The following is an 18,980-nucleotide window of genomic DNA, read 5'->3' on the forward strand; positions in this document are numbered from 1 at the left end:
GTTCATCCAAAATGGACATGACAGTTTTGGAGGATGTTGTATATTTAAAGCAAAAAACTGTTCCTTTTGGGTCGGTTCACACCAAAACACAGTGCAGAAAAAACACGGTGCAGAAAAGGCATGTTCACCACACCGCAGGTAAACATGCTGCCCTTGAGAGATTGGGATGCCAATAAATTGTTAATGGATCTTGCAAATGCAGCACATTTGTGTCACCAAATCTCATGGTACAGGAGTAATGCTTGCACTACTTTTTCCATGTTACAGTACATTTTGCAACCCATTCAAATCATGGATGGGAGCGCAAGTGTTTTGGCGTGAACTGCCCCTTGGTTATCTAATTAGTCCTCCTGAGCACAACTCACCCAGTTACTTACCTTCCCTCCCTGTTCTAGCAATATTCATTGCATGCCCCTGCCCGGCACAACATAGCAATTTTACAGAAAATTATCTGGATCCTCTTATTGTGTGCTGTGGTCACATCCATTCATTTGGTGGTGGTGTGCGCATTCCAGCCTCCAGGACAGGGGTAGAGCAGAGTATAGCTCCTGCATGGAAAACCTGTGATCCTCAAATACACATGTAGTAAGAAGGGACCTGCAGGGGAAGTTTTTTTTACCCCAAAAGGTTGCATGGCCACATAATGGGTGGAAGGTAAATATTTAACGGAGTGGGCTGTACTCTGGGGACTGGGAGCATTAAACAACTTCAGTTACAGTTGTCCATAAAACTACATAATAGTTTATTTTATACTTTGGACAATCTGTTTGCGAGATCTCTGCGCTTGGGGCAAAGAAAAAGGCTTGCTTTAAATTCCCTCATTCTCAGCAATATATAGTTACCTCTGGGCATGGAGGAGCATGTGACAGCACAAGGTCAAATCATGGCTGCCACATGCTGAGTCCTTAGCCCTGTGTAGGCTACGATTCCAGTTACTGTGGTTTACTTTGCTCCCGGAGAATGAACAGAGAGGTGGGGAACTTGAAGTGTTACTAAAATCTATTTTTATTTTTTTATTAAAATAACAAACATGTTATACTCACCTGCTCTGTGCAATGGAGCCAAGATCGCTCCCTGTCGGTGAACTTGGCTCCTCTTCGTGTCCCCCCATAGCAAATGGTTTGCTATGGGGGCAAACGGTGCCGGCTTGTTTCACTCTGCAGACACACACACACACACACACACACACACACACACACACACAGTGGAACTTAGCCCTGCCCTCCACTTCCTCTTTACTACATTTGATTGACAGGAGCCATTGTAAAGAGGAAGAGAGGGGTGAAGAGATGCAGCCATGCACAGAGTGGCCCAATCCTTCTCTTCTTGGGCGCCCCCCCCCGCGAGCGATCTCGACACCTCCTGGTCTTCGTGTGTCCCCTTAGCAAAGCAAACCATTCGCTGGGGGGGTGTCTGCTCACTTCTGAGCAGTATCTCTCTGGAGCTGAACTCCAGAGACACACACAGTGCGACTTGGCCCCGTCCCCCGCTTCCTGGCAGGAGCCAATGTGAAGAGGAAGAGAAGGGAGAAGAGAGCGCTGGATCCCTTTTACCCTTTTCCCTTTCACACAGGGAATCATAATCAAGTATGGCTCTTTACAAGAAAGACCAGCCAATTTCGAAACCCTCCATGCTGAGGATATAGCAACCAAGAACGCCAGCTTCCTTGTCAGAAGGACTAAGGGGATAATGCTGTATCGGTTCAAATGGCTGTTTTTGTAACACTGACAAAACTAAGATCAAGTCCCAAGGGTTCAAAGGAGGTTTGACTGGCGGATTAAGCAGTTTCACCCATTGCATAAAACCCCGAACTAAAGAATGTGTAGCAATCGGTCTTTGAAATAAGACCGATAAAGCTGAGACATGGCCTTTAATAGTACTCAAGGCCAAATTCATCTCTACCCCTAATTGTAGAAAGGCAAGAATTCTGCCTATGATACACCTCAGAGGGTGCCAACCCTTGGATTCACACCAAGAAACATAAGCCCTCCAGACTCTATAATATATAGCTCTGGAAGCTGGCTTCCTTGCATTAATCAGGGTAGATATAATGGACCCGGAAAGACCACGTTTCTTCAGAATGTGAGTTTCAATAACCAAGCCGTTAAATTTACAGACCGTAAGGTAGGATGGAATATCGGCCCCTGTGAGAATAGGTCTGGCCATAGTGGGAGGGACCACGTATCCTCCACTGGCATCTTTACGATTGCTGCATACCATGACCTTCTGGGCCATGATGGCGTTACTGGCTTTCTCCTGAAAACGACGATGATCCTGAAAACGACGATGAGGCAGCAATTTAATAGGGGGAAATGCACAGATCAGTGAGAACTGATTCCATGGGGTCACAAACGCATCTGTTCCACATGCGATTGGATCCCTTGTCCTGTACACAAAGTTGACTAACTTCATGTTGAATCTGGACGCTAGAAGATCTATGTCCGGAGCCCCCCATATTTGGCAAACAGCCCCAAAAAAGTTGGGGTGAGAGACCATTGCCCTGGGAATAACTGCTGGTGACTCAAGTAGTCCGCCTGTCAATTCTCCACTCCGGGAATGAAGACTGCTGATAGGCAGGAAACATTCCTTTCTGCCCAAGTTAGAATATGGTTCACCACTCTCTGCGCTGACATTTGGTGCCCCCTTGGTGATGAATATAGGCCACAGCTGTGGCATTGTCAGATTGGATTCTGACAAGACAATCGCGTAACCTGGAAGTCCAGGCCTTTAGAGCCAGACGCACTGCCCGAATCTCTAGGATATTGATGGGCAAGGTTCTTTCGGCCCTTGACCACTGTTCCTGGACAGTTGTCTTTTCTAGTACTGTTCCTCAGCCTGAAAGGATGGCATCTGTCATTACCACTTTCCAGATAACTGGTCTGAAGGATTTTCCTTTCAGCAGATTCTGGGTTAGGAACCACCTTTTATCTGTTTTAAGGAAGATTTCTCTAGGTTGAGAATCCAACCCAAACTTTCCAGGAAACTGGTTGTAAGGTGCACATTTTGCTCTAAACGAGTCACCGACTGGTCTATTAGCAATAGATCATCTAAGTACGCCAAGACTGTTATGCCCTGTGCCCTTAACCTGGCTAGAAGTGGGGCCAGGACTTTTGTAAACACCCGGGGTGCTGTAACTAGCCCGGAGAGCAAGGCTACAAACTGGAAATGCTGTTCTACCTCACGTCTCCATGCGAAATGAGCGGATGTTTAGGAACAGATTTAGATTCTTTAGATCTAGAACGGGTCTGACATCTCCATTCGGTTTTGGTACTGTGAAGAGGTTTGAATAAAACCCCAAACCTTGCTCTTCTGTGGGGATCTGCATGATCATCCCCTGAGCCATTAATCATTCTAGTGCCTGAAACAGAGATTGCCTTTTCTCTGGAACTTTGGGAACGCTTGAGCTCAGGAAACAAGACGGTAGAAAGTCTCAAAATTCCAGCTTGTACCCCAGAGTTACCGTGGAGATGACCCATCTGTCCTGAATTTCCTCTTGCCAGACTTCTGAAAACTGCAGAAGTCTCCCCCCCCCCCCCAACCTGGCGAGGGGGGGGGGGGTGCCTCTTTATGATGAGGCTTTAGGATTCTGCTTTGCAGGTTTCCGGCCCCAGGTCTTCTTTTGAGCCTGGGCCTGACTGTGAGGTTTTCCCCTAGAGTGACGGAGGAGGCCGTCGCCACTGCCTAGAGGCAGAAGCCCCTGGCGCAGGAGAAAGAGCCAGTTTAAATGAAGGACGTTTATACTTTCTTTTGACTGGCAAAAGAGTACTTTTCCCACTAGAAATAGTTTGGTTGTATTTGTTCAAATCATCCACAACTAGTCAAGCTTTTTACATGGTGCTTCGGCTGACCATTTTTTTTAACCGCAGGATTCTACGAATATGTACTAGCGTAAACTTAAGTCGGGACACCTGGTGAATGGAATCTTCAATGGCATCTATGGAAAAGCATAATGCTTTTGGTAATTCGGCCAATCCTGAGCTTGTCGTGCAGGAACCTTCTTAACCTCCCTGGCGGTAATACAGAGTCTGGCTCGGGTTGGGATTTTACTAACAGGAGCGGTAACCCCGAGCCAGACTCGGGATCGCATCGCTGGATGCAGGGAGGACACAGGGAGAGTTACTTACCTTGTCCCCTGGATCCAGCGATGTCCTCCACGCTGTGTGATCGAGCTGTCCTCCGCTCGATTCACAGTGCCGAATGCCGCCGAGCTCCGTTCCCTGTGATGTTACGGCGCAACGACGGCAAATTCAAAAAAGGAAAAAGACACAAAACACACACAGCACTGTAATCTTACAGATTACAGTACTGTATTAAAAAATACACACCCCCTTTGTCCCTAGTGGTCTGTGCAGTGTCCTGCATGCACTTTTATATTATAAATACTGTTTTTTCTGCCTGAGATTTGGAGATTGTCCATAGCAACCAAAAAGTGTCCCTTTTTCAGTGTTTTAGGATTTGATTACATTATTGAATAATTTTATTATTATTTATTATATTATAAACTTTATCATACCTGGGATGTCTACTAGACTCTGGTTTTAATAGATTTAAGAGAGTTATTCCTAAGAATTACAGGACTACAATATAAAACCCCAAAATTCCATGCAAAATAATTGTACCGCTTTCAGCACCTAAAACCAGAGTGAATCATACCGCCAGGGAGGTTAAAGGCCTGTCTAAATTGGTCCTTTAGGGATTGACACCTGCCAAGAAAAAAGCTGATTTTAACAGGAATTCCAACCTTGGGATCTTTAAGCATTTGTGCATTGTCTACTGGACAAATTAGACTTTTATTCACACTGGAAATCGCAGCATCAACTGCTAGTACCTTACATTTTTTGGTGAATTTCTCTTTCATGGGATAGGGAATTGAAATTCTCTTTGGAGGGAGAAAATAATTATCCGGGTGATCCCATTCAGCATAAATGAACTGTTCTAGTAATGCCTGAATGGGAAACGCATGCATAAGCTGTGAAGGTTTTAAGGAACCCAAGGAAGAAACCGAGATTTCAGCAGACACCGTTAGGGGTAGCATGAAAGTAGAAAGAACCATCTCCGTAAGAGATTGTATCTGCAATATCTCAGATTGTGAGGCTGAAAAAGGTTCATCTACCGTTTTCTCTGCAGAGGAATCATCAGTTTTTCTTTTCTCCTGATCGCCTGAGGGTAACACCTCATCCTGTTCCCACTGTTCCCCTTGCAAAGGGTATAAAGTGGGGGAGGGGATCTAGCATGCTTCCTATCCATTTGAATGGAGGATGCGATTAAAGCCGCTAATCTTCCTTCCAGACCCTACAGGGTGGAGGAAAAGACATCTTAAGTCACGTATACAGGGGCGGAGATGTGAGAAGCAGCTGCACCATCAATTTGTTCCAATGGCTCACACTGGCTTGCCATAATTGGTATTTCAGGGGATGATGACAGTGTGGAGATGCGACTGGAGATCCTAGCACCTGGCGGTAAAACCTTTGGTACCTTTTTGGTCTTTGTGGTGTCTTTTTTGGTACGCACAGTCCTAAGCACAAAAACAGAGGCACTATTAAATAGTGCCTTAATTGCTGAACAGAGTCATGACAGTAAAGGTGCTATTAAGTTCAGCCTAGTGCCGAGGAAAAAAAGTCCTTCCTGCATCAGGAATGCCACTTGCCATCCTTCCGTGCCCCACCGCTCCTGTGTCCCAGTGTAGGCTGCTTGCTTCCTCCTCGCTGCCGAGGAGAGACTGCGCTCCAGCGTCCTCGTGGATGTTTCACCGTGCCGCGCCTAGGCCTGCTCCCTTTATAAACCCGCCCCCCTCCCTTTCATTTGAAAAAATATTACCCGTGCTAAAGCGCGGGCGGCTTTCGGGTCCGCAGATGCAGCGGGGGTGGGGGAGGCAGAGCCAATTACACATCAGGCAGAGGAAAAAAAACGGGTCCTCCACACTCGCAGGGGGGGGGGGGGGGTATTACAAGGGGGTTACAACCACAGCTGTCTAACACTTCTGGTCCCTTCAGGGGGGAGAAAAGCATTTGGCAAATCTCTTACCTTCGGGAGGAATCACCCTGCACAAGCTGCTGCGGCCACACACAGACTGACACTGAGCTGAAGTGAAGACAACAGATTAAGGTATGTGCATAGACTCCCCTCTAGTGCAGAATTAAGGCATGACAACATTTTTTCCCTTAAAGAAAAATACATAGGTGGACTTTTCAGTTCCTAAGTTTCTTCCCTTACCTTATCCCCGCCGCAGGATTTGCTGAATTGACAGACAATCCAACCTTCACCCATCACGGCGGGCTGCGTTTAGCAAACCTACAAGGACCGGGTCCCTTTTTATCGAGGTTCCACTGCCTTGGACCTGTAAAAAGCACCCTGCCAGCAAAAGCTTTTAGGTAATATAGCATGACCAAAGACCTGGGTCCAGCCCTACAAAGAGTGGCGTTACAGGCAAAACCTCGTGCTTTGGATACAAGGCCCAGGTACCATCCACTTTGGCCTCAGTGGCACTTTGGATGGATCCTGTCTATGGAGGCTATTTAAATCCAGCATGAATACCTCCTGGAGCTCCTCAGAGCACATCTTCACTCATGACCAACACCTTAGACACTGGCGAAAAAATTGAGGTACTCCTGATAGGAGGAGGGGTTATATAGGGAGTGAACTTCCTGGATTGGGTATACCCGTGTCCGTAACCTGAAGGTGCCTATATACCCATTAAGTTATTAATTAAGGCTCTATCTCATGATGCACGATAAAGAAATAAAGTGTTGGGACATGAAAAGTGGGGTGAGATCACCTAGACGTCAAGGAACAGAGTTGTCAATTATGGCAAGGAGATCTTGCTGTTGGAGTATCCAAGACAGCTACAACTGAAACATCACTTTTAGGTAGATTAAAAATTGAATGAAAGTCAAAACGAGGAACTGCATTTTTCTCTGCCTTCCAAAGGTTGAATGTATAATACAATGACTATATGGAAAAAATACAGCGATTACAATATTACAAAACAGCAACGCCAAAAGGCAAAGGGAACAATGGCTCTACAGATTAGATAGAAAACACATATGTTGTTGTACAGCAAAAAGGTAAGTTAGAGTCATCATCTAATGCTGCACTCACAGCTGATTTTCAAAATGTTGAGCTTATTAGCCAAGTCCAAACTGAAAGGCTAATCTGCTAGAAGGAGCTTGTATATGATTATATACTAGTACACATATGTAAATAGTGCAACTGTATAGTGAGATAAACCAATTACAATAAAACAGGAAACCCCTCTTGACATACATTGCTGGTACTTACAGAGACCCCCTTTAACACTGTGAAGCTACTGTATACATAAATACACACAGATAGAAACAGGAATCCCCTCTTTGGACTGTTTGATGCACACAGTTATATGTTGTAGACTGCATGGCATTCTTTAGAAGGATGTCAGAAGAATTATTTTCAACATCTAAGTCACCAGAATATTTACTGAAATATATCAGTATCAAGCAGTAGAAATAAACCCCTGGATCAGTAATCACTCAGAAATCATTACAATTAGAAGGCCATCTGTGCCCAGTAAAAAAAAAAAAATTGGAAGCATTTTACTAGGCAGATGCCCATAAAAAAAAAAACGGAAAAAAAAAACATCACAAATTCCAACATTACTAATTGTCCTTAAACCAGCCAGCAAGCATACAGTGTATACATTTTCTAGATACCCAATCCTTATTGGAGGGTGATACATTATAAATAAACTAGGGGTTCTGTCCCTAGTTTATTTATAATGTATCACCCTCCAATAAGGATTGGGTATCTAGAAAAATTGAATTAGACAGAACCCCGATATTAAAGTCATCCCCTTAGCGGATCAGGAATATAAACTTTCAGCATATGCAGACGATTTATTATTTTCACTTTCTAGTCCACAAATATCACTACCCAATTTATTGGGGGAAATAGAGCGTTACAGAGCTCTGTCTAATTTTAAAATAAACTATAGTAAGTCAGAGGCGATGGGGATATCACTGGAGGGTTCCATCCAAAAAAATCTGGAGAACAATTTTAGGTTTAACCACTTGCCGACCGCCGCACGACGATATACGTCGGCAGAATGGCACGGGCAGGCATAAGGGCGTATATATAAGTCCCTGCCTTCCCGCGGGTGGGGGGCCCGATCGGGCCCCCCCCGGTGCCTGCGGCGGTCGGCATTCGTTCGGGAGCGATCCCGGATGAGGGGACGGCCATTCATTCATGGCCACCCCCTCGCGATCGCTCCCGACGAATGAAAATCCTCCGTGACATCACTTCCTCTCCTGTAATGTAAACACAGGAGAGGAAGTGATGTATTCTCTCCTCCGTGTCAGTATTTTTCGTTCCGGCACCGAGGAGAGAGCATCGGTGAGTTGCACCAACACACCACACATACAGTAGAACATGCCAGGCACACTCACACCCCCCCTTTACCCCCCGATTACCCCCCCAATTACCCCTGCCCCCCCAGTCACAGTGACACCAATTGCATTTTTTTTATTTTATTTTTTTTGCATTGGTGTCATTTGTGACTGTAATAACTGTTAGGGCAGTTAGGGTTAGCCCCCTTTAGTTCTAATGTACCCCCCTAACCCCCCCAATAAAGGTTTAACCCCGTGATCACCCCCCGTCGCCAGTGTCACTAAGGCTGGGTTCACATTGCAGCGGTTTATGAGAACGGATGCGATTCGCACCGCACTGCAGTGCAAATCACATCCGATCTCTGTGCGATTCGAGTTCAGCCATACAGATAGTATGGCTGAATTCGCATCGCACCCGCCGCAAATTCGCACTGGACCCTTTTTTTGGTCCGCAGCAGAATCGGATCGCATGGGTGTTCACACCATGCGATCCGAGTTTGCAGATTGCACTGCGATATGCGAACTGATCTGGGGGTGTCATTAACATTTCACTGACACTCCCAGCAGTTCGCATAGGGCAGTGTGAACTGCCGCCGGGAGGCATGCGATGCGGGAACCCGCCGCGGATTCGTGGCGTTCCCGCATCGCTCCAGTGTGAACCCAGCCTAATAAGCGGTCATTTTTCTGATCGCTGTATTAGTGTCAAAGGTGACGATAGTTAGGCAGGTAGGTATTTAGGTTCGCCGCAACTTTTTATAGCGCCAGGGACCCCCATATACTACCGCATAAAGCCCCCTGATTGCCCCCTAGTTAACCCTTTCACCAGTGATCACCATATAACGGTTACAGGTGACGCTGGTTGGTTAGTTATTTTTTTATAGTTTCAGGGCACCCGCCATTTATTACCTAGTCTCACTAGTGTACCCCTAAATTTAGGGGTGTCTACTTTCCAAAATGGGGTCATTTGGGGGGGGGTTTGTGCCATCTTGGCATTTTATGGCCTTCAAAACTGTAACGCCCTTAGAAAGCCTGAAGGCGGTGCTTGGTTTTCGGGGCCCCGTATGCGGCTAGGCTCCCAAAAAGTCCCACATATGTGGTATCCCCGTACTCAGGAGAAGCAGCAGAATTTATTTTGGGGTGTAATTTCACATATGCCCATGGCATGCGTGAGCAATATATCATTTAGTGACAACTTTGTGAAAAAAATAAATAAATAAAAAAGTTTGTAATTTTCCCGCAACTTGTGGCAAAATATAAAATATTCCATGGACTCAACATGCCTCTCAGCAAATAGCTTGGGGTGTCTACTTTCTAAAATGGGGTCATTTGTGGGGGTTTTGTGCCATCTTGGCATTTTATGGCCTTCAAAACTGTAATAGGTAGTGAGGAGTGAAGTCAAATATTTACGCCCTTAGAAAACCTGAAGGCGGTTCTTGGCTTTCGGGGCCCCGTACGCGGCTAGGCTCCCAAAAAATCCCACACGTGTGGTATCCCCGTACTCAGGAGAAGCAGCAGAATTTATTTTGGGGTGTCATTTCACATATGCCCATAGCATGTGTGAGCAATATATCATTTAGTGACAACTTTGTGTAAAAAAAAAATAATAATTTTTTTTTTGTCATTATTCAATCGCTTGAGGCAAAAAAATAAAATATTCAATGGGCTCAACATGCCACTTATCAATTTCCTTAGGGGGTCTACTTTCCAAAATGGGGTCATTTGGGGGGGTTTTGTACTGCCCTGCCATTTTAGCACCTCAAGAAATGAGATAGGCAGTCGTAAACTAAAAGCTGCGTAAATTCCAGAAAACGTACCTTAGTTTGTAGATGGGACAACTTTTGCGCAAACCAATAAATATACAGTTATTGACTTTTTTTTTACCAAAGACATGTGGTTGAATACATTTTGGCCTAAATGTATGACTAAAATTGAGTTTATTGGATTTTTCTAATAACAAAAAGTAGAAAATATTTTTTTTCAAAATTTGCGGTCTTTTTCCATTTATATCGCAAAAAATAAAAATCGCAGAGGCAATCAAATACCATCAAAAGAAAGCTCTATTTGTGGGAAGAAAAGGACACAAATTTTGTTTGGGTACAACATTGCATGACCGCGCAATTACCAGTTAAAGCAGCGCAGTGCCAAATTGTAAAAAGACCTCTGGTCATTTACCAGCAAAATGGTCCGGTCTGAAAGTGGTTAAATGGACAGCTACAGCGCTGAATTATCTAGGGATACAGATCCCACCTAACTTAACAGATGCATATGCATTAAATTTTCCACCCTTATTAAGGGAAATTAGTATAATGTGGAATGAATGGAGTAAATCCTCACACTCCTGGTTTGGGAGAAGCAATGTTTTGCAAATGAACATAGTCCCTAAGTTTCTTTATCTGTTCCAGGCGTTACCGATCCGGATTCCACTGGCCTTTTTTAGTAAAATCCGAACAATTTTTATCAAGTTTATATGGGCAAGTAAGCATCCTAGGATTAATAGGAAGCTGTTAATACTGCCTAAAGAGGCGGGTGGAATTGCGGCACCGGATTTATACAAATATTACCAAGCTATTCAGCTTGGTAGAATTGTTGATTAGTGCCGTCAGAGACAGTAAAAGGTGGGTCGCTGTGGAACAACAAGTAAGCCCCATTCCTTTAGATAGAGCCACGTGGTGCGGCGCAGCTATACCTCCTATATTAAGAGCCCATCCTTTAATAGGACCTACACTCCATATGGGAGCTAAAGCCGTACGGATCCCCAGAATTTCAACAGCAAAGTCTCCCTTATTTCCCATCCTTGGGAATCCACACTTCCTGCCTGGCCTGGAGCCAGGAGTATTTAGGAATTTAAGAGAGAAGGGATGTTTTCAGGCATCACATTTCTTGAGGTCTAAAAAATGGCCATCAATAGAAATGTTAATGCAATCAGGAGGACAATATGAACTACCCCTTTGGCAGGCATTACAGGTTAAACATTTCTTGGATACTTTGGGACCGACTGAGGATTTTGATCGGCCACTTACCAAGTTTGAAGGATATTGTGAGGAGAAGGAGTCTCTTACCCATATTATTTCTAAGATATATGCCTTATTAATTTCCCCTTAGGAGGATATTAATATAATGAGTTTAGATAAATGGGAAAGGGATCTCGGACAAACCTTCACCCCGGCCCAACGGCAGAAAATAATACATTTGACTTTTAAATCATCTAGATGTGTCAAGATACAGGAATTAAATTATAAAGTATTAATGCGTTGGTATTATACTCCATCACGAATGCATACTTTTTTTCAGAGTCATCGGACAGATGTTGGAGGTGCGGTAAGGAGAGAGGCACTATTGCCCATATTTTTTGGTATTGCCCAGTAATTAGACAGTTTTGGGAAGAAGTTCAGAAAATCTCTCAACTGTTTACTGAATATTATGTTATGGAAGATCCGGCCTTTTTTCTATTACAATGTACACATATCCCACTAGAGAGATATAAGAATTCTATGCTATGTCATCTGGTGAACGCAGCTAGAAGCTGCATCACCACTTGCTGGAAGGAAACAGGGGCACCACGAATTTCGCAATGGTTAAACAAAGTAAGGAAAATTGGGATCATGGAGAAATTGATCCCTATGCCTTCGGAGGAAAGGGAATCTATAGTGCAAGTCGGGGCCCCTTGGGAAATATTTTTACAGTCAGAGGAGGGGAAGAGGTTGATTGGAGAGGAGGCTGAGGATTAGACTAATTGGTCGAGTGATGTGAACCTTACCCTTTGGTGGGTAGGGTCGGTTTACCCCCCCTTCTCTCCCTCTTTCCTGCCCTCTCTTTGTCCCCCCCCCCCTTTTTTTTTCTCCCTTTTTAAGGGAGAAGGAAGAGGATCGCTATGGGGAATTGATATGGTTTTGTTTATAAAATTGTCAGGAATACATTATGTCGTTTTCTTTTTGATGTTGTTTAATAGAACATGTGGTTATTAGAAAGTGTTTCGTATATGTAATTGTTATTAACAACCTATGTTTTGTATCTTTGCAAAGAAATAAAGAATAAAAAATAAAATAGGAACATGAAATTCAAACAAAATGATTCCACTTACCAGGCAACAGCACAGCGATTCAATTTTTAATTTACAGAGAACAGGCAGTCCCCAAGTTACAAACACCAACTTACATAAAACTCACACTTACAAATGGGAGACAACAGGAAGTGAGAGGAAATCTTTCCCTAGGAAGGGAAATTAACTCCTGTAAGAGTTATGATGGCAAAAGGTGTCTCCACTGAAGCTTTGTTACAATCCTTGATTCCACAACAACCCAACATTTTCAAAATCCTATTGTCACAGGTACAGATATAGTTAGGTGAAATCTTCTGAAGAGTGGCACAGACAGCAAAACAAAGGTTACAGGAATGATAACCCTTTCCTATGCTAGAAATTAAAAAAAAATTTGGGCTGAAGTGATACTTAAAAAAAAATATACCTGTTCCAACTTATACAAATTTAACTTAAAGTGGTTGGAAACTACAGTCATGAAATTTGAACTAAGCACATACAGTATATCTGCAGTGTTTACTTCTCTCTTGCCAAAGCTCTAAAGCCTAGTACACACGAAAAGATTATCGGACTAATCATCGTCTTTTTTTTTTTTCCATGCTAGTCTCCACATGAAAAATAAATAGGTTACTAAAGCACGTAAATTCTCACATGACAAAATAGAAATCTTGAAAAGATATAATGTATTGCATTTGTATTGTATTTTTGAATTTTACTGATTAAATGAAAATCGTACGATCTGGTGTTGTATGAATTTGTTTTCCCCACGTTTCTCTCTTCGGAAAATTTTGGACAAAAGCTGTGTACTAACAATCAGACTATCGTATGATCGATTCGAAAGCTGTATTTTTTTGTATGATATTTGGATTGTGTGTACAGCGTTTGGTCCTCCGTTATCAGCATAAGTGACTGCCGAGAAGTTTTCAGGACACATGGGATAAATTTGTGTCGGGGAGGGAGATAAGCACATAGCTTGTCTATTCAGAATACAGCTCTACATGATCCTTCATTTCTCTGCTTATATGGTGGGGGTCCCTTTCCTCCAATCAGCTCTCACACTGTGTATAAGAGCTGTGACTGCAGTTCTCTACCCTCTCCTCTGTACTCACAGATGCATAAGGATTTTATCACAAATCTTTTAAGGGTTTTAGACAAGAGAAGACTGCAATTAAACTTATAAGTTAAACTACGTAAGGCTATTCACTTTATTCACTTACATCCACTTTAAGAACATACAGAACCCATCTTGTTTGTAACCCTGGTACAGCCTTCACTGGCAACAAATACACAATATGGATTGTATTGTAGTCAGCTACGTGGTGGTGAACTGCCTGGTTCTGATAACAACATGGCTACACCAAGTCATCAAGGGGAAAGGACAGCGGTGAACTTTATCAGCCACTAACTAACATGCACACCCAGTCCCTGCACAAAAAGGAGCTTTCTGATTAAGCCTGCCTACAGACTTAAAGTAACCCTGCCAGTAGCTTTTGTTGCAAGCAGTAGGATTGTATAGGCCCCTATCTTCAACAGCCAGGCCAATTAAAACCATTGAAGGTCAGGAAGGCTGGTAAACCAGGGATTGGGACAGAAGGTCTAAACCAGGGATTGGGACAGAAGGTCTAAACCAGGGATTGGGACAGAAGGTCTAAACCAGGGATTGGGACAGAAGGTCTAAACCAGGGATTGGGACAGAAGGTCTAAACCAGGGATTGGGACAGAAGGTCTAAACCAGGGATTGGGACAGAAGGTCTAAACCAGGGATTGGGACAGAAGGTCTAAACCAGGGATTGGGACAGAAGGTCTAAACCAGGGATTGGGACAGAAGGTCTAAACCAGGGATTGGGACAGAAGGTCTAAACCAGGGATTGGGACAGAAGGTCTAAACCAGGGATTGGGACAGAAGGTCTAAACCAGGGATTGGGACAGAAGGTCTAAACCAGGGATTGGGACAGAAGGTCTAAACCAGGGATTGGGAAAGAAGGTCTAAACCAGGGATTGGGACAGAAGGTCTAAACCAGGGATTGGGACAGAAGGTCTAAACCAGGGATTGGGACAGAAGGTCTAAACCAGGGATTGGGACAGAAGGTCTAAACCAGGGATTGGGACAGAAGGTCTAAACCAGGGATTGGGACAGAAGGTCTAAACCAGGGGAATTCCTCCCCCCAACGAGCCACATGAATGAATGAAATACTTGTATAGCGCACAATCGCACAATCGCCTCTAGGGAGAAACTTAGACTGTTGTGGAGTGCCAAACTTAATTCTGCTCAATATAACATTTTGGACCTGGGAAGGTCATAAACATATAGAAAACAAAACACCTGGCACTGGGACTATTAGGTACAACTGCTCATGAAATAGGTCTCTTAGGGGAGTGGAAAAGATGGTGAGATGATCCATGGTTTGGCTCCCATTTGCACTGCAAAATAACAGATGGATGGGGCATGGTGAGGTTCACATCACAATTTTAACTATGGGTATAGAGTCTGACAAGTGCCACTGCTTGTCAAACTCACCCACTGAGTTCAATGGGGCCACAATGCAACCGCATGCAATGCATGCGACTGACATGATAATGCAGCGTTATAGGGTTAAATCAAGTGGCAAGGAGGTGATAACACCTTCTCACTGCCTGTCAAATGCTCTCTGAAAAGCACTGGGACTATAAGGAGAGCGCCTGAGATTGGTACAGCAGGGATCCTGCCCTGAAGTGAAGAACAGGTACATAGATCCTGAGGTTTGAAGCATGCAAGAGCTAATGCAGAAGAACATGGCTGGGTAGCAAGATGGCAGGAGAGCATCAGAACTTCTCCTAGGCAATGCCCTTCCAACAGAACTGAGCCTCCTCACGGTACCATGCAGCTCTTCAGGTTCTCCTTTAGTTCTTTCAGCTCTGCACAAATGGGCATTTGTCAGCATACTTCTCCGAGCCTGTCAGCTTTCTTAGTGAGGAAACCAACAGACTCAGAGTGGCCAGGCAGGGAGGACCAAAGGGCCAGATATGGCCCTGAGGCCAAAATTTTGTCCAGGTCTGGTCTAGACAATCTGGGAGGGCCCACAGAGTGTCTGCAAGTAGCCTGACGAGACCCACAGCAACTTGGACCAATTTGATGTGATGAGAATCATTGAATGCCTTCTACTTTTCTCCCAAAGGAGGGTGTAGAAGAGGAAAGACCTAGATCAGACTAAACAGATTCCACAGTGTCACTTACAGCCACTGCAGAGGCTCGAGGATCCCTAGACATGGAGACAAACCAGTTTTTTTTTAAAAACAAAGCTAAGAGGTCCATGTCCGGGGCCCCTCAATTGCAGCAGATCCAGCGGGTAAATTTGCCCTCCAGTGGGCACGCACTTGCAGCTCTAAGCAGGAGTCTTCAGAGGCAGGCTTCCTTCAGACAGCTGCAACACTGCCCTGGACCCGTACAGAGCTCTGTAGCTAAAACTGTGTGCCAGAAGTCTGCGGCTAGCCCACACAGAATCCAGTGCCTAAAGGGCACAATACAAGCCATCTCACTGCTTCTATTCAATTATGGCTACCCCAGTTATGCTGAGCTGAGTTTCAGCTGATCCAGAAAACTGTAATATTTAGCACTTTTAAAGTGGTACTAAATCTAAAAACAACAATGTTATTGACCGCAGCTTAGCAGTCAATAAATATGGTGGCTGCATTAGTCGTTAGGCAATTTTTCCTTTAATTTTCACATGCTGATCCTGGCAGTAACACACTTCCTGTCTTAGGGTGGCTCCACTTTATGGATGAGCAACAAAGCCCCCTTGGACAGCAGCATTGACAATCTAGGAAGAGGGTAGTGGTAAATGCACATATTTAGATGGTTTAGACTAAATCTAAAATGCAAACTTCAGCTAACACTTTTTAAGCAGTTACAGAAAGATTTTTTCCCCCCATTTGATATATGCACAAATCAATAAAAAAAATGATCATTGTAAGCACTCCGAGTCCCAACCCTCTAATTCCTACTTCTGCTGGACAGCTTGGTGTGTTACAGGAAGAAGAAGAAAAAAAATAAATAACACAGTTACTGGGCAGAGTCACTAGTGAAAATAAAACAAAAAAGTATATTAAAAATAATATAAATATAAAATGCACATCTAAGTGAATAGGTAAGTTGCAATATTTTAATTAAAGTGGCTGTAAGCCCTTATATACACCCAGTGAAGTGACTGGCCTTAGATGATACACAGAGATGAAACAAGTCTTCCGACATAAGTTGTACCTGTTTATCTGCAGTCTTCTAGCCTCTACAGCCGTTAAAAGTTCAGAATTTTATAACGCTCGTCTGAGCATTTTTAAAGAAAGGGGGTAGAGCGCTAAAGTTACCCTCTGCACAGCTCAGTGAGGAGAGCTCAGAGCTGATTTGAGGGAAGGGACACCCCCTCTTCACAAAGCACACAGGAAGAGAGATGAGGCGGTAAATTGGCCAGAAATGTAACCCCATCTGTAAACCAACTGGGGAGTTTTCACTTAATTTGCTGTTTTGGAAAACAAAGCATTTCATGCTAAAAATGCTATCAAGCTGGCTGTGGACAGTTTGATGAAACTTGAACTAGTTGGACCGGTGTTGCCTGTACAAAAACCCAACTTGGGTTTTTCTACCCCGAGAGACAAGTAAAGGCAAGGCTGCTCTCATTACAACACAAATGTTTGGGTATATATTCATGCATGTGTACATCTTCAAATAAGCTGTAAAATATTAACAAGTTGACCAACATCTAGCAATTACACAAGGAAAAAACGAAAAAAAAACAACACCACAAAACGCACACACTTTACAATATCTTTTAAAACACCGGCAAAAGTCCAGACAGCTAGTAGGTGTATTAAAGAATGTGGACTTGTCTCAAAGTAAATTCATTCCTCAACATAGATGAAAATAAAATGATAAAAATGATGCATATGTCATTAGCAAAATAGCGGACTGGCAATGAACTATATGGCAGCATGAGGAAGTCTTACTTAGATTTTTCCTGTGGAATAATCCTTCAAAATAAATAAATGAAGCACACATAAGAAATTAGGTAAAGCAGAACATGGAGGAAGACGGTAGAGAGACGGTACACTCAGCAGGCTGCAAATAGTACAGACAATTAACACCTTATTACAAGTTCTTTCAAGTCAAACGAGACATGGAAAGATGTCTAACCAAATATTTCTCTGGAAAGGGAATAAATACCATTCTAGATGGCAGAACAGGTGATAAAGTGTACCTGTTCTTAGTCATAATAAAGAAATCTGTCTAAGACAGAATGACAGAAATAGTGTGTAATGGTGAAGGAAAGGGAAGAAGTGTAGTTGCTCCAGCAAGCAGATTGTTGGCTTTGTTATTAAAGTGCATCTTAACCACTTCATATCCAGGCAAGTTTGTATTTTTTGACATGTTAAAATCTGATCCACATTTTTTTGTTTGAAAAACACCTAAATTATTATATATGTTCTAAAAGTAGAAATAAAAATGGAGCTAGTTGAATTTATTATGCTGTACAATATATGTGCTACTCTTTATTAAATGCATCTTTTCAGCAAAAAAAAGTAATAGATACCAAACATGTCAAGCTTTAAAATCGCGTGCATCTGTGAAGTAGCAAAAAATGTCAGTAACCAAAAATGTCTCTAGTGGATGATATAAAAGCCTTTTAATTTAGAATTAATCATGAATTATGGCCCTAGAATTACTGCGCTCATACCGACATTTGCATCAATACCTCACAATTGTTTATTTACACAAGCTCCATGTAAGTGTCCGCAATCATGTGTGCACAGGTGGACTGGGTTTGTTAAAAAATAAACAAAAAAATTATAATTTCAAATTTAACACTTTATTGCTATCTCAATGGGGCCAACAGGCCTCCAATATGATCGCACAGGCAGGTAGTAGGTTCTCTTTATTGAGACAACAATATAGACCCCTAACCTCTCTCCTGCCCTCCACTACAGTTAATCAAGCACAGACTGTGCTCCTTTAGCTGCTTTACCTTTGCTACAGTAGCCACGGAATGACAGCTATGAAACTGGAGGTGATTAAATGCTTGTCACTTCCAGGCCTATCAATCACACAGGAGATTGGGGAACGTGTGAACTCGGAAAAAACACAAGGTAACAAGTTCCAAGTTCAGTAAAATTTATCTGGTGGTTCTACTGCCACCCAGATCTTTTACTGAAGAGCCGGTGGCCAACTGGAAAAAAAAAAAAAAAAGTAGACAGATATACACACACACACACAGAAGGGAATGATTAGAACCTCTCTCAGTTTTTATTGTCATCATTGTTTAGTGTTAATGTCAAGTGTGATAACTTGATTACACATTTGCAACTCAAGATCTAATCAAGTTATCACAACAGATTTTTAAGCATTTGGAAGTAATGTGATCTTATCAAATATATATATATATATATATATTTTTTTTTTTTAAATGGCGGAACTTTACTCATAACAACTTAATAAAAAAGAATGTACTTTAGCAATGAATATTAAGTACACTCCACATTAATAATTATGCTGCCAAAATGAGTGTGTGTTGTAAATTGCATTGTTCCCGTTGCTTCTTCCCCAGAGGCTGCCATTTTGC

At 43.0% G+C, this 18,980-nt stretch overlaps 1 protein-coding gene across 1 annotated transcript in view; it reads right to left on the bottom strand.

The window, feature by feature from the left end:
- The window catches only part of CWC22 (CWC22 spliceosome associated protein), a 172,071-nt gene that overhangs the window by 62,709 nt on the left and 90,382 nt on the right, over positions 1–18,980 (bottom strand). The window lies entirely within an intron of this gene.

The sequence above is a fragment of the Lithobates pipiens genome, unplaced genomic scaffold, assembly GCF_037356315.1.
Source record: "Lithobates pipiens isolate NorthernLeopardFrog02 unplaced genomic scaffold, aLitPip1_a1.2 Scaffold_22, whole genome shotgun sequence".
Taxonomy (NCBI): Eukaryota; Metazoa; Chordata; class Amphibia; order Anura; family Ranidae; genus Lithobates; species Lithobates pipiens.